This window comes from Meleagris gallopavo, chromosome 6 (assembly GCF_000146605.3).
Source record: "Meleagris gallopavo isolate NT-WF06-2002-E0010 breed Aviagen turkey brand Nicholas breeding stock chromosome 6, Turkey_5.1, whole genome shotgun sequence".
Taxonomy (NCBI): Eukaryota; Metazoa; Chordata; class Aves; order Galliformes; family Phasianidae; genus Meleagris; species Meleagris gallopavo.
In genome coordinates, this window is record NC_015016.2 from 34,398,860 (window position 1) to 34,412,770 (window position 13,911).

A 13,911-nucleotide genomic window follows, 5' to 3' on the forward strand; every position below is an offset into this window, starting at 1 on the left:
GCATGATGACGGCCGAAAATTAATTCAGGCACATGAAAAAATGAAGCATATTGCACAGTGCTTAAGCTAATTGCAATCACTAAGTTAAAACCCCTTCTGGCTTTCAGACTAGCCTGGACCAGTTGCTCCACTTTGTATTTACATTCTGCACAGATAAGCTGTGCAATACCTGCCCCAGCAAGCACTCAGACAGAATCCGTGTGCTAAGTTCAGTTCTTTGCTTCCAGCTTGCGGCATACCGATATGTTTTTTGACAAGGATTATGCTCCATTTGGAGGACAAAACATCCATCACTCAACAGCACATAAGCTGTGCAGCTAAGAAGCTTTGTAATTAAGAACCCTCGCAATTGCATTCCATAATTTATTCATAGTATCAATTACAGAATTCCTGGTAGAGGAAGTCAAACTAATTATATTTTTAAAAATTTAAATTAGTTTCTTCTGTTCAATTAAGGCAAGCCAGAAACTCTTTGGGGTACCCACACTGCCAATGGCAAATTATAATAGCTTTGCTACAGAATGATCTGATGCAGCAGTCAGTGGAAGAATGCTCTTTGCAAAACAAAAAGTCCTCTAAATCCATGTTAGCCAGTTTGGCCTCGGGGAGTGATTGCTTAGCCTGCTTTTTTCCTGTAAAACACTGAATTCTGAAACTTTTAGAAACAAAACCCAAGAGCAGTATATGTCTTTCAGGATGATGAATGACCTCTGTAGCCTGGATGCATAAATACAGTGATGGCTGGTCAGGTGTAGTCAGATGAGGTGTACTCAGGGACATTCACCTTAGATACCAGCAACCCTGTGTGGCTGCTGGGTCCTCCTCACTGATGCCTAGGGAGTAGAGAACAATCTTTTCCTTAAGACAGGCCCCTAGAACACATGAGCCAAGGGGATGGATTCATCCCTGCATTCCCGGAGCGAAACCTGGTTGTGCATTGATGTCCCCTCATGCAAAGCAGGTCTCTGCCATGACTCTACAAAGCCAATGATGGCTCAGGGCTGAATTGGTGGAGCCCACTTCACACCCCACATCACTGCTTCGCTCCCAAATGACCTGGTCCCCTTTCCTTCCTCTGTGCCAAGGACATATTATGGCATTTAAGCTTTCATCTGAAAGGAAAACTACACTACTTATATTAGTTCTTCCAAAGAAGAACAGATATATTGCAAGGAGAATGGTGCTACCAGGAACACTGCTTGTAGAGAATATTGTGGGCACTTGCTGATGTAATTTCAAGTATCGGATAAAAAAATGCTCAGTATGGCCTTCACTTGAGCCTGTTCATGCCCTGATAAAAGAGCAGTGGGCCCCAGGACCCATCCCAGCAGTTATTACAGGACATTCCTTCACATATCCCACACAGTGAGCTGCAGCTTGCTGCATTATAAATCCAGCTGTATTTTTAGGTGCATTAGCAGTTGCCTGACTACAACTGAGACTGGTCAGAGGTCAGACATTTGGTAAAGATTTTTTTATTCCTCCTTTCTCCTAACAACTATAAACTAATTTTCCAGATATTTCACCCAAAACCTCAGGGCTTTAACCTTCATCTCCCAATTTGGAAGGCTGATTCCTTTCAGGGAATTTTCCAAGAGAATTAATACACTGCCAAGCAGTTCAGTGTATTTCCTGGTTGCCAAGTGAGTACATTACCAGATCAAGCAAAACCAACACCTTGCCTTTGATCCATTCCTCACAATACATCAGTGATCTTTGGCAGAAATTCCCAGTCTCCAGATCATTGTGTGGATGGCCAGGAAGCGAGATTCAGGCAGCAGGGCAGCTTATTTCTGCACGAAAGCAAGTCTGGAGGCTACATGATTAAAAGCTCTTGTATCCTTTAATAAGCTAACAAGGCTTTATTGTCTTCATCGTATTTTCAGTTTAAGTTATGCAACTGTAGTCCAGTTATGGAAAGTGCGGTTTCTCACAGGGATGAATTTATTCAGTTCTGGGAGTAATGAAAATTGTGCAAAATCACTCCAGTCTTCAGGCCACTGTTGTAAGGGAAATTTGGTGGGAAAGTTGCTGTAAATAAAAGTATGCCAAACAACACAGTCTCTTTCCCGCATCATCATTTAGAGATTCAAAAGTATATTATGAAATCACAACATAAATAAGAAAAACCTCTTATGATTCTTGAAATCTCTCTTTAACACTTTGAAGGCGCAAATAATTTGAGGAGTTTCATTGCGTTTGTGCTAGAAGTGAGGAAAAAAACTGCAGGAAATTCCCTTCTGTGTTCAGGAGGATGGTGCGTTTTCTGAAAATAAGAAATGGAAGAATTTTTTTCAAAGCAGTCATGCTTCAGATACTACAGTCACAATTTCTCCCAAGGGAAAAACACCAGAGAGAAACAAAGATGTCATATGTATTTTGTCTTCTCTCCCACTCTGTGAGAAGGAAGGAGTAAGCACTTATTTTTTGTTTCATGCATGCCATGCAATTAATTGAAGCTAATGATATTAAACTCACTTTCAGCAGTATTTCAGCATGCCTATGCTCATTTGAACCCCACACTCATAAGGCTGGATGTATGGTTTTGTTTCTGGGCCCTGAAATGAGACAAAAATATGTAGTTTGTAAAAAAAAAAATAAAATAAAAAAAAAAGAGGTGAAAGAAGTTTAAATTTAAATTTTAGTCTTTTAAATATCTCTTTATAGCAAAACATACAGAGATTGAGTTGTCTTTTATCTTTAGTCAGTCAGACATAAAGTCTTCTATCAGCTGGGTCAAATATCTCTTCTCTCGGATACAGCATGTATAATTAGGACTTGAGTAAATACTTTGTTTTCCACTTAAAAAAAAATCCATAGAGAGTATAAACACAACATATGGGGACTGTAATTGGACACATCACTTCAGCTTCTAATTTCATCTCCAAAGCGTAAAAAACACCTGAGCAGTAATTTTCAACAATGGACTTCAGGTGTCAAGAGAAGGCCATAGCACTTAAGCTTACTCATAACATTTGTGAGCAAGTTCACAGCAATCCTTGAATGACCCTTACTGTATGGGAAAGCGCCTTGACAAAAGGTGAAGCAAAGGAGAGGTGAGACCATGCAATTACATTGCTCTATCTCTGATCTATGTGAAAAGGAATGCCTCTGAGCTACAGACAAAGCTCTTGTATAAAACATGATTAGGCTTGAATTTAAGAGATATCGAGAAGCTCATTAAAGCTTCAAAATGTCTTTACTGAAGGTGTTTTATGCTCTAAGCTTTAACCTAAATGCATGCATAAGCTCAATGTTAAGTGTATGAGCAGTTCTTTTGAAATGAATTGAGCTGCTCCTACGCTTGCATCAACATACAATGACATGCATGAGTAGAAGGCAAGGATAAAGTAAATTTTACAGTAGCTGCATTTCAGCTATTTCCTAACACTGGTTGAAGAAAAAAAAATATTTGTTTGCATTAAGTTATGTTTTTTTTTGCTTGTACACCAAGTGGTGTAGCTAAGTCATTTGTTTGAGTTATACTCAGAGCTTGCATGGCAATAAAAGGAATTATAAAAGTTAATCTATTTTGCAACATTCTTAGAAAGGAAAGGAAGATGGATTTCATTATTATATAGCAAACCTGATAATATCTGGTAAAACAATTACTGTAAATCAACATGTATGTCTACATTTAAAGCACAAACTATGGAAACAAAATTGTCTCCTACTTAAATCTTTTTTTTGAGGGGGTGGGGGCGAGGAGAAGAGGGGTCATTCTCTGATGAAACTTAAACTTGAATTTCATTCCAAATATTAATATAAAACAACTGTTTACATTTCTTATACCGGACACACAGTGAGAGAAGAGAATGCTCTCATTATTATGCAAAGTGCTCCTTCACACCTGGAAAGAACTGCATTACTTCTTAGTTTATGCGGCTTCCAAATTTACATTATAGCTCTAACACAGAGAGAACTCAAAGGTTATCAGTTCTCTGTGGAAGATGATTTAGGGCTGTTTGTATAACATAGAATGGGTCTCAGTATTTTAAGCTGCTTTCTTTTACTTGTAGCTTGTTAGACATTCAACTTGTCTTTTATTTTCTATGGGGGACCTAGATCTGCACTTGACCACACAGAAAACTCAGTGGGAGCAGGAATATTCTGCTCTCTCATGAATAGTGGGTTTTCATTTTCTTTTTTTTTCTTGTTTCCCTTAACTCTACATTCGGTTTGGTTTCTGGGTACAATTCAATTTGAAATATTTAAGCCTTTAGGACTTCATGACCAATTTTAGCTTCCATTCAATAATCCGTGATATTTATGCCCAATGCAAGGTATTTTCAGAAGAGTCTCCAGTTTGGATTTTAGCTCAAAAGAACTTATGCTTTCTTTGACAAGATCTCTGCTTTGTTTTGTCCCGATTAAGACTCAGACATGCAAATGAATAGCAAGTCTCTTATCTGTGTTACTGAGGTGGATAAAAATACTCATTACAAGACAGGTCCCATTATGCCAGGCACAGTGGCATACAGACAACAAAAATGTAGCTTCTTCAGCTACCTTAGAAGACTTCAGCATTTGTTTTATAGGTCACTATGTTATCCATGCATTGTTTTATACAAAAAGCTGAACAACATTGGTTGTTGGTGTATTATCACAAAACTTCTCATCTGAAGTAACAGTAATGCCATTTATTTTATTTAACAGCAACCACTTAATGCTAATTATCATTACTATTGAGGTTTTACTCTCAAACCAAAATGATCCTTAAGTTTTTTGATCATTTCTTACAAAACGCCCTAGCATGTGTTTCTGTGAAGTCTCTCATCTTGCTTAAACTCAGTCTTCATGATTATCTGAAATTTAAGATGAGTGGTGACATCAAGGAAAAGTTCTTTACATAGAGAGCGGTGAGGTGCTGGAACAGGCTGCCAGGTTCACAGATTGTGAATGCCCTGTCCCTAGAGGTGTTCAAGGCTAGGTTGGATGGAGCCATGTGCAGCCTGGTCTAGCATTAGATATGGAGGTTGGTGGCCCCGCGAATGACAGGGGGTTGGAGCTTCATGATCCTTGAGGTCCCTTCCAGCCCAAGTCATTCCATGATTCTATCATTCTATTTATCCCACTGCTTTACTGGAGCTCTTATAACTTAATATAAGAGAGTAAAATCTCTTATAAAATTGTTCAATTTTTCTCTTTGGCTACCACAGCACACCTTTCATTTCTAAAAACCAAAGCTTGACGTTACAGAAGAAAGCACCAAGTCAGATTGAGAGTTGATCTGAAGCATCTTGTGTGACTCTATGACATTTTTGCCACAAATCAGTTCCTTCAACATGGCATCAAGTATGCTCAGAAGAATAGATTAATGATATTCTCATAGTCACTGAACTTCTGGCCTGAAAAAATACCCCTTGTCTAACATACTGTGAGAGCTTTTATTACTCACACCGATGTAATATGTGAAAGAATCTCTCAATATACTAAATCAGAGACACAAAATTCTCACTTAGATGTAAGAGTTCACACATTACTTCATTTTTACTGAGACAAAGATAAATGGAACAAATAGTGTAAATTAGCTTTGCAGACCAGTAGTTCTGTGATTGCAAGGTTATGAAAGCCAACTCTGAACATGACACTTTATTTTTCAAAACATTTATTTTTCACATGAGTTGTGACATTAAATTAAAGCACATCAACATCTCAGTCCCACTGTGGCATGCTATTCCAGCAAAACCAAGTATTTATAATTATCCCTTTAAATACTGTTCTTCTCTTTAAGGATTTTATCCTAAGATACTTATCCATCTTGTTTTGGCAAATAATATGTTGGGCCAGAGAAAAAACACATGGTTTTATATTCACCAAGCATCTTAAGTTCCAGTTTCAGATTAATTTTTCCTGTGTTTGAGATACAAACATTAACTCATGATGGAGTAAAAAGCAGATTAGTTTTTTATTTTAGACATACTAAGGACAAAGGCAGGCCCTGTGTGATCAGGCATTTGTGTAAGCTTTTGCCACATTGCTTTGCTTTCACTGGCCGTAATGTTTCCAATCCAAATTCAATCCAGATTCTGGAATAGTCTGTGTGTTTTAAGTAGTCTGTGTGACTTATGAATAGTGCTGGTTTGAAGTGAAGAAGGACAAGATACTCAAACAAAGATAAAATTCTTTGTTTGACAGTGTCTTCCTGTAAATAAAGATACAAGCAAACAAAAATGTCTGCCTTTGGGAATGCCCATTGTCAAACTGAATATCCTAAAGTTATGTGCATTAAGTTCCATCACAGGAAGAACTTTTCCTTATATAAGGAATAACTATGTCTTATATTTCATCACGGGAGGAGAGCGAGTGACAGACAGTGTTGCAGAAATCACACACTGTCTAACTGGGGATGTACATACACAGGTAAGTTATCTGACCTTGTTCGTGGGATGTCTGATATTGCATTGTGTTTAATGAACTCGTTTTCATCCTTGTGATGAACATGCATCTTTGCCTACTTTACAGTGGGGACACTTGCATGTGGGGCCATATAGGTTCATTGTGAGCCTTTAAGGGCATTAAGGTAATTGGAAACTGCCAGCACTGGGACTAAGTGGAAATTTAGGTCAAGTGAATCCATGCCTTACCAAAAGGAGAAAATTTACAGGTTTTGAAACATGAGTACTGGAGTATTTGCATGGATGCAGCCTTATCAGCATAACACGAGCTTTATGCAAATGGCCCCTTCAGAGCCAAGCCAAATGCAGCAAGTAAGAGCTGTCAGTTGCCTCTAGTCCTTATGCTACTTTCCCAGCTACAAAGGATGGGCAGTAGTTATACGTACATAGGATGTGAAAATATTTCTCAAAAAGCAAAATAGCACATTAGACATAGAAATATTAACATAGAACTTGCTGTAACTTATTTGGGGTATATTTGTGCTTAGAAATGTCAGTGTGGGACAGTACTATCAGAATGAACGGCATTTCATCATAGTTTCTGGCCAGCTGTGCCTTAACACAGAGCTGCAACTGCTGAGCGTGAAACCTATAAAGCCTGCAGCGGGGTACACATCAGCTCTCGAGGCTGCAGTTCTCTGATTTGCATGGGATATGTTAAACCTTCAGGGCTCACTGACATTCAGTTAAAAGAATTAAAACAGCTCATGAAATATGGGATTGTATAAACACAGTCTGAAGGTGCTCTGTTTGAAATTATGGTCAAGGCAGACACTAGAATGCTCTTCCTTCCCCTTAGCCCATGCCTCAGCCAGGCGGCTCTGACTTTCGCAGGGCCATTCCCAGCCTCCAGATGCTTTTGATCCCACTTCCAAAATGGTTCTCATCAAGTAGGGCAATCAAGTCTGCTTAATTATGAAGAAGAGAACGGGGAAACAAAGAAAAGGTAAACATCATGCCACATTGAGGTCAGAAAACTCACATTCATAAGCAACTACTCTGAAGTTGCTCACAATCTGGGTACAATGTTTGTGGGAGTAAAGACAGCACCCAACAGCTGGTGCAGATTTCCTGCCGTAGGGCTGGAGGGAGTATGAGGGTGATTGATTCAATGAGATTTAATACAAGATTACAGTGCTCTGTTGTGTTTTTAGGGCTGGAGGGTGTCACTGTTAAACTGTCTAGCAATGTATTTTAATTCAGCTTTTGCATGGAGACGATAGATTTCTGATCTTTTCATTTTCTACTTCTTTGTAGTATTCACATCACCAATTTCTTATGAACAAAAGTTACACTTCATATCACAACCAAAGGCATTCAAGATTCAGTGGGCAAAAACTGTTAAATCATCTGGAGGACCTGAATAACAAAATCTCATTACTTACAATGGAAATTGAGCAGTATGACCACATAGAAAGCTTATCCATTAAAGTATTTTTTGCTGATTATATAGGAACATGGAGGCATGGCATACACCCTTTGTTTGCAAGTTTTTAGCTCACTGCACACAATATTAGCTTTATTTAAGCTGTCTATACTAGTTATGACTGCAAAGAAAAAGCCCAATGTCTAATCAGAAGAACAAGTGCAGAGCACCTGGACCAGTAGCACCTGGATCAGTAAACTGCCCCATTCATCCCTGCTAGCCCAAGGTGTGGTTTTATAACAGAGCTGAGCCTCTCTGGAAGCAAACTTTTCGCAAAGTGACCTTGCTCTTCTCCTCCCACTGCTTCTTCTGGGCTAGCTCTGATACATGCTTGGGTGGGAATAAAACAAGTCAGGTAAATGGCGCAGCAGAAAACTTGCCCTGCAGCATCCCTCTGCCCCTAGAAAGAGGGAAGGAAGAAGGAAGAAAACGTGCTTAGAGGATGAGGAGGAAAGCTTTCAAATGTAAGAGTCTGCAAATTATTCCTCTCCTTAAGTAAGACTCGGTGTATGATTAAAAGCCTGTTAGTCTTAAGTATTTGTTACCTGGTTAAAGATTCTGAGTTAGCTATGGTGGTGATAACATGCCTGCATAGCACGGAAGCAGCTCTCAGAAGTATGTCAGCCACATCTGTATCCTTACTTGAGGCTTTGAGTTCTTCTGACCTTCTTCAGATATTGCTGTGCTGAGGGACAGTTTTGAGGTGCACACTGTATGCTGCAGTTCCCTAAGAGGCTTATGTCTATGATCTCCTCCACAACCCCAGCCATATGTTCCCGTCCTTCTTCTGGGGAAATATCCATGCACATTCCCCTATTCACCCCTCCCTGCATAAATAGTCATGCTATCACCCAGTAAGTAGATACATTAGTTGGAGAATAGGACGAGGCAGGTTTGGGTTAAAATTCTCCTTTCAGTACCCTTATATTGGCACAACTAGGAGAAACCTCCAATGTGTGTTCACGGTATAAGTAGGCCAACAATTCTTTCTAGATTGTACAGCCCATTTACTGACAAATGTTCCAAGGCGTGCTCTACTTTGCTGTCAGTTGTGAGACTTACTGTCCCAGTTTGTTTTGGCCAAGGCCAAAGGGCCAGCAGGGCCCCTGGACAAGAGCCCTGGGAGCAGAGAGTATATACATCTTCTATGGATATAATTTCAGAGCCTGGTACATTCAGACAATGTGTTAATTAACTCTTTGTCACCTGATTTACCCTTGGGGCTATCTCATTGAAAAGTTTTGCTATTAAGCTCAGCGGTAGTTAGAATCAATGGCCCACCATATAGTAGTCTTACTATGTCTTTATTATAAAATTTCCTATTTCATCTACTTTCTTGACCACAGCATCTTCAGAAAATCAAATGCTGAATGAAAAGCAGCTGACACAAGCTGAACCGAGCAGGAATGCAGAGATTCTGGTTGAGAGTGAAAAGAGAAATGCTTCAAAAAGTTTGTTGTCTTCCCTCACCTCTTCTCTTTTCATGTCAGCATACAGACCCTAAGTCATGTTAATCCATCATCAAATTTAGCGAATCATTAGAGCGTCAGCAAAAAATGCCTTTGACTTTTCTTGCAAGCAAAGATCTGATCTTTTTTAGTATTGTTCCTGATACTAGAAATGTGGGAGTAATGCGGAGTCTCATTCTGGAAGAGAAGTACAGCCTACCTCTTCTGGCAGCTGCAGACATCTCTCATGTAAACTTTGTCTTCCAAATGCTGCTGGCCACATTTCAGAATTTAATCTTCACATTCCACATCACCTCAAAATCCACATATCTGATTTTCCAGACTAATTATGCAAGATCTAAAGAAAGTATTTTTTTTTCTTATCAAAGGGGTTTAGTTTTCACAAGCAGAGGCTGTAAAGTTCTAGTAGTTAAAATGGAATTAATCTATCCTTAAAGCTTTCCTTATCATTTCCTTTTGGACAAAGATTTTCCTCTTTGTATTATGTGCATATTTTCATTACCATAACTCTACTTTTGCCCGAGGCAGAGAGAGAAGAAATTTCCTGAAGCACAAACAAAAAAAAAAACAAGTTCAAGCGTAATTCTGTTAAGGGAAAGGCAAGGAACGGTGAACCGGGTCACATAAATCTGAAGAAAGACATAGAAGTTCAATACCATAAAAAGCCAAGTACCCTATAATATTTCCTATGAACAAAAAATATGAGGGCATGATATTTGCTCTGAAGGTGAGCAGTGCTTTATGGAAAAATGAGATCTGATTTCTGTTTCAGGAAATGTGAGACCACTTTTATATTAAGTTGGTGTAAAATGATAGGCTGTGGTGGTAGATAAGAATGACTGCATTTCTTACCTTCTTTGCAAAGAGCAAAGTCTTTATTTCATATCTTTTTAAAAAAGATTGCTTGTTTATGTCTTTTCTGGCCTATGCTGTATCAATTATCCAATTTCCATGAAAAGAGGCTGACCTATTTTCCAGAATGCAAAGAATAGTGAAAGGAATACTCACACAGTCTAACCCATGGCAACCCTTTTTTTTAAAAAAAAACAAAAACAAAAAAAACAGATCTCATTCAACATTATTTCATCTTTTGCTGTTGTTCGTTACTACTAAAGTAGCAGCTTTCCTAATGAAGAAATCAAATTGGAATCCAACACTTTGAAGTAGCTGCAGAAAACCATAATGAAAACAATATCCTCTGAACCAGGATTTCGCATGTGTTAGCGGTTACTATTGCTGCCTCGCTCAGAATTGCCTATCTGCATGACCATGGGCTGCAAAGTGAGTTCAAAGGCCTTTTGTACGTGCGAGTTTACACTGCACCAGGTACAGCACAGCGCGTCCCCACATGGACTCCTGGCCACGCAAAGCTGAAGAAAATAGTTGGGGAAAGCAAAACCTGGTTTTGCTCATGCAGGAAAATGAACCAAGCTTAGCAATTTGTTTTCCCAAACCACAAAAACACTTTATCAGCTCAAGAGTTCTCTGAGTCATAGAGTGCTTGTCCCACTGCTGGTATATCTGCAGGAATTGCTGTTGCTCATCTGCAGGGTGGTGGGCTGGGCAGGCTGTGGGTCTGACATGCTACAAGTGTTTGTATGTGCACTTGTGCATACAGCTCTGTATTTAGGGAAGGAATGATAGATTGACTCTGATCTCATCAATGGGACTTGCCCGTTAACCTCAAGTGGCCCAGGGTTTCACCTCAGACCCATAAAACTTGACAGCATAGGCTGGGAATAAGTTTCAATTCAAAAAATACATATTATAGACAAGAATGTTTAAAAAAGGAGCAGATCTTCTCTACCCTTTAAAAATCCATGCTGTCAAATCAATTGTGACCAAAACTATGACACATGTAAAAGTCCCTCCGATGTTTCATTGTAAAGCTAAGTGAAGCAGACATAATAACAACCACGCTATTTCCTTTAGAAGCACCCTAAAATCCACTGTGCCATTAACAGAAAGCTGATGTCTTGTGCTCCCTCAGCTGGTTAATTTGTGAACATTTCCTGGAGCACCACTATGAGCACTGGCTGTATTTTGTGCAGCTTTAGAATCACAGAATCACAGAATACCCCAATTTTGAAAGAGCCCACAAAGATCATCTGCTGGCTCAGATTCCACTTTCCATTGACCAGAACCCCAAATCCCTTTCCATTAAGCCACTCTCCTGCCTCTTGTACCCCAGTCTGTACGGATGTCCTGGCTTGCCCCACCCCAGGTGCAGAATTTAGCACTTGCTCTTGTACAACTCCATGTACTTGGTGATTACCCAGCCCTATCTTTAGTCAGCATGTCCCTCTGTGAGGCCTCTCTACCCTTAAGGGAGTCAACGGCTCCTCCAGTGGCATCCTCAAACTTAGGAGATGTTCGAGTCCTGCATCCAGACACCATCTCCAGATCAATCACCTTATCATGTAGAGATAAGCATAATTTAAAAGGCTTAAAGAACATCACTGATTTTGTAAGCTTGCTTCCTAAATTCCTAAAATATCAAATAAAAGCATAGGAACAGAAGAGGAGTTACATATCTCCTGTTTATGCTATCATCAAAATGCACGTAGTGTCTTTCTCTAGTTGGACTACAGAGCAGCCTCTGGGAGACTGTTGACATTGCAGAGCATCCCCTGACTGCACAGCTATTCTCTTGCAGAAGTCATGCTACTGAAATCACGTAGCATTTGGAAGAAATGGAGACAAACTAGGAAGAGATTACTGTTTCCTTTTGTTAACATTGCTTGGGAAACTGATTTCCTCCCCCACATCTGGAGAAACCAGAGGGACACCAAACAGGCTAGAAGGGAGCTATTCAGAGGACCACACAGGGAAGGGGGAAGCAAGGTCTAGGTGGGGAGTGATCCCCTTTACATACAGTCAGTTCCTGACTCAAGTCAAAACATTTATGGCTGTGTGCAGGACCAGCAGTATTGGTCAGTGACATCTGCTCTGGCTGCTCCAGACCAGCCACAAAGTGATGTCACTGTGATGATGCATAGGCCTCATGATAATGCCTCAGCATCTCCCAAAATAAGCCCCAGACAGTTTTGCTGGATTGGATTTCTCTTGCTGATTGGCAGGGTGAAGATTGGCTTGTCACAGAAATGTCTCTGTGCGAAAACTTCCATCAAACTGAGACTGGAAAAATTAAAATTGAGCCACCTTAATTCAAAATATCTTCCATTTCTGATCAGCAGAATCTGATTGAGTCCTCAGGCTCCCCTTTGCATGATCTTCCAGGAGAGGCTGATCAAGGAACAGTGTGGGATATCGTTCCAACATGAATAAAGAAACAAAAGATTCACAACTTTTTCTGATGAAGAGGAAGCCAAATGCTTCCCTTTGAGGAGAGCAAAGCTGCACCTGACAGGCAGCCTTGAACAGACCTGTACTGCCCCAACTGTACCTGCAGGTCTCACAGGGCACATGCAGAGGATGGGCTGGCACCTTACCACAGCAAGGACAACAGCACCAGTTACAGGTTAATAAGTTGAGAGGTCATGGATAGATAGTTAATTGTCTGAGCAATTAACTTTCTCCAGTCTTGGGTTCTTTTAATTATCTATTTATTTAGCAGTTCTGGAAATAAAAGGCTTGAATAATAAACCTTTTCAGTTGTCATGTCCTTTTAGTCATTCATTCATTCATTCGTTCATTCATTCATTCATTTATCTAATGGTGAAATCTCAGACTGAATCTCTATTTTGTCCTTCAAGAGGAAGTAGAAGCAATGGTTCTAACATCAATTTAATGGTTTTCTGTAAGAATTAAGCTCTAGATTCTTAGTTCAGGAGTAACATAAACTCCAAAGCATTTTTTCATTCTGCTTTTAAATGCTCTTCTCAAAACAATTCCCCATAAAAACTTAAAACTATTTTTCATATAATGCACATCACAAGTTAAAAGGCTAGTAAGCTTTAAAAATTGCAGTTAAACAAACTTCTTTTATCCCTCCGAATTCCATAATTGCATGCAGTGACAGGATCTTATTGTTGGAGTAAGATTATATGGATTTTTTTCCCCAAAAGAAACAAAACCCAAACAACATAAAGTCCCCAAAGCTATAACTATGCTTCAGTAACTTCATTTCTCTACCAGAGACTGAAGCTGAAGATGCAGATCATTCTCAATTTAAAAAAAAACCAAACAGCTACCCCTTTTTTACCCTATTGTTTTTTTTTTAAATAATACTATAATACTGAGCTGTAAATTAGGAACTGACAGCAGCCTCAGCAATGCTGACATACAGAAAATGTTAAAAAGAAAAGACTGAGAGTGAACTCAATGGATGTACCAAGGGGAAATCTTCATGTACACCAACAGAGCTATTCACAAAAACAATTTGCAATAGTGATAACAATGTGTCATGGAGCAGCAAAGGGACCAGCTCTTAGGCTTTTGCATATCTTGAGTTGCCTGACAGTAGTACCTAAAGATCCCAAACAAAATCAAACATGACTCTTTTTTCTCATCTTCACATACTTAATTAGACTTTGTTCTTTAAATTAAGAACCTGAGCCAGTAATTCTGTGCTGTTGTATGTGCACTTCAAAGGAAATAGGAAATTGTAATTCATTCAGGAAAATACTGTATTTTCTGATATGGAATTTCCTGAAGC

The 13,911-nt window shown here is 39.4% G+C and overlaps 1 long non-coding RNA gene across 1 annotated transcript; it reads right to left on the reverse strand.

Annotated features, from left to right (window-relative positions):
* Positions 1–1,487: 1,487 nt before the first annotated feature.
* On the reverse strand, positions 1,488–2,825 carry LOC109368411. Its single transcript, XR_002116409.1, has 3 exons — positions 2,678–2,825; positions 2,479–2,558; positions 1,488–2,266 (listed from the first exon to the last, which is right to left on the reverse strand). It is a non-coding gene; the product is annotated as an uncharacterized LOC109368411 (long non-coding RNA).
* Positions 2,826–13,911: the final 11,086 nt, after the last annotated feature.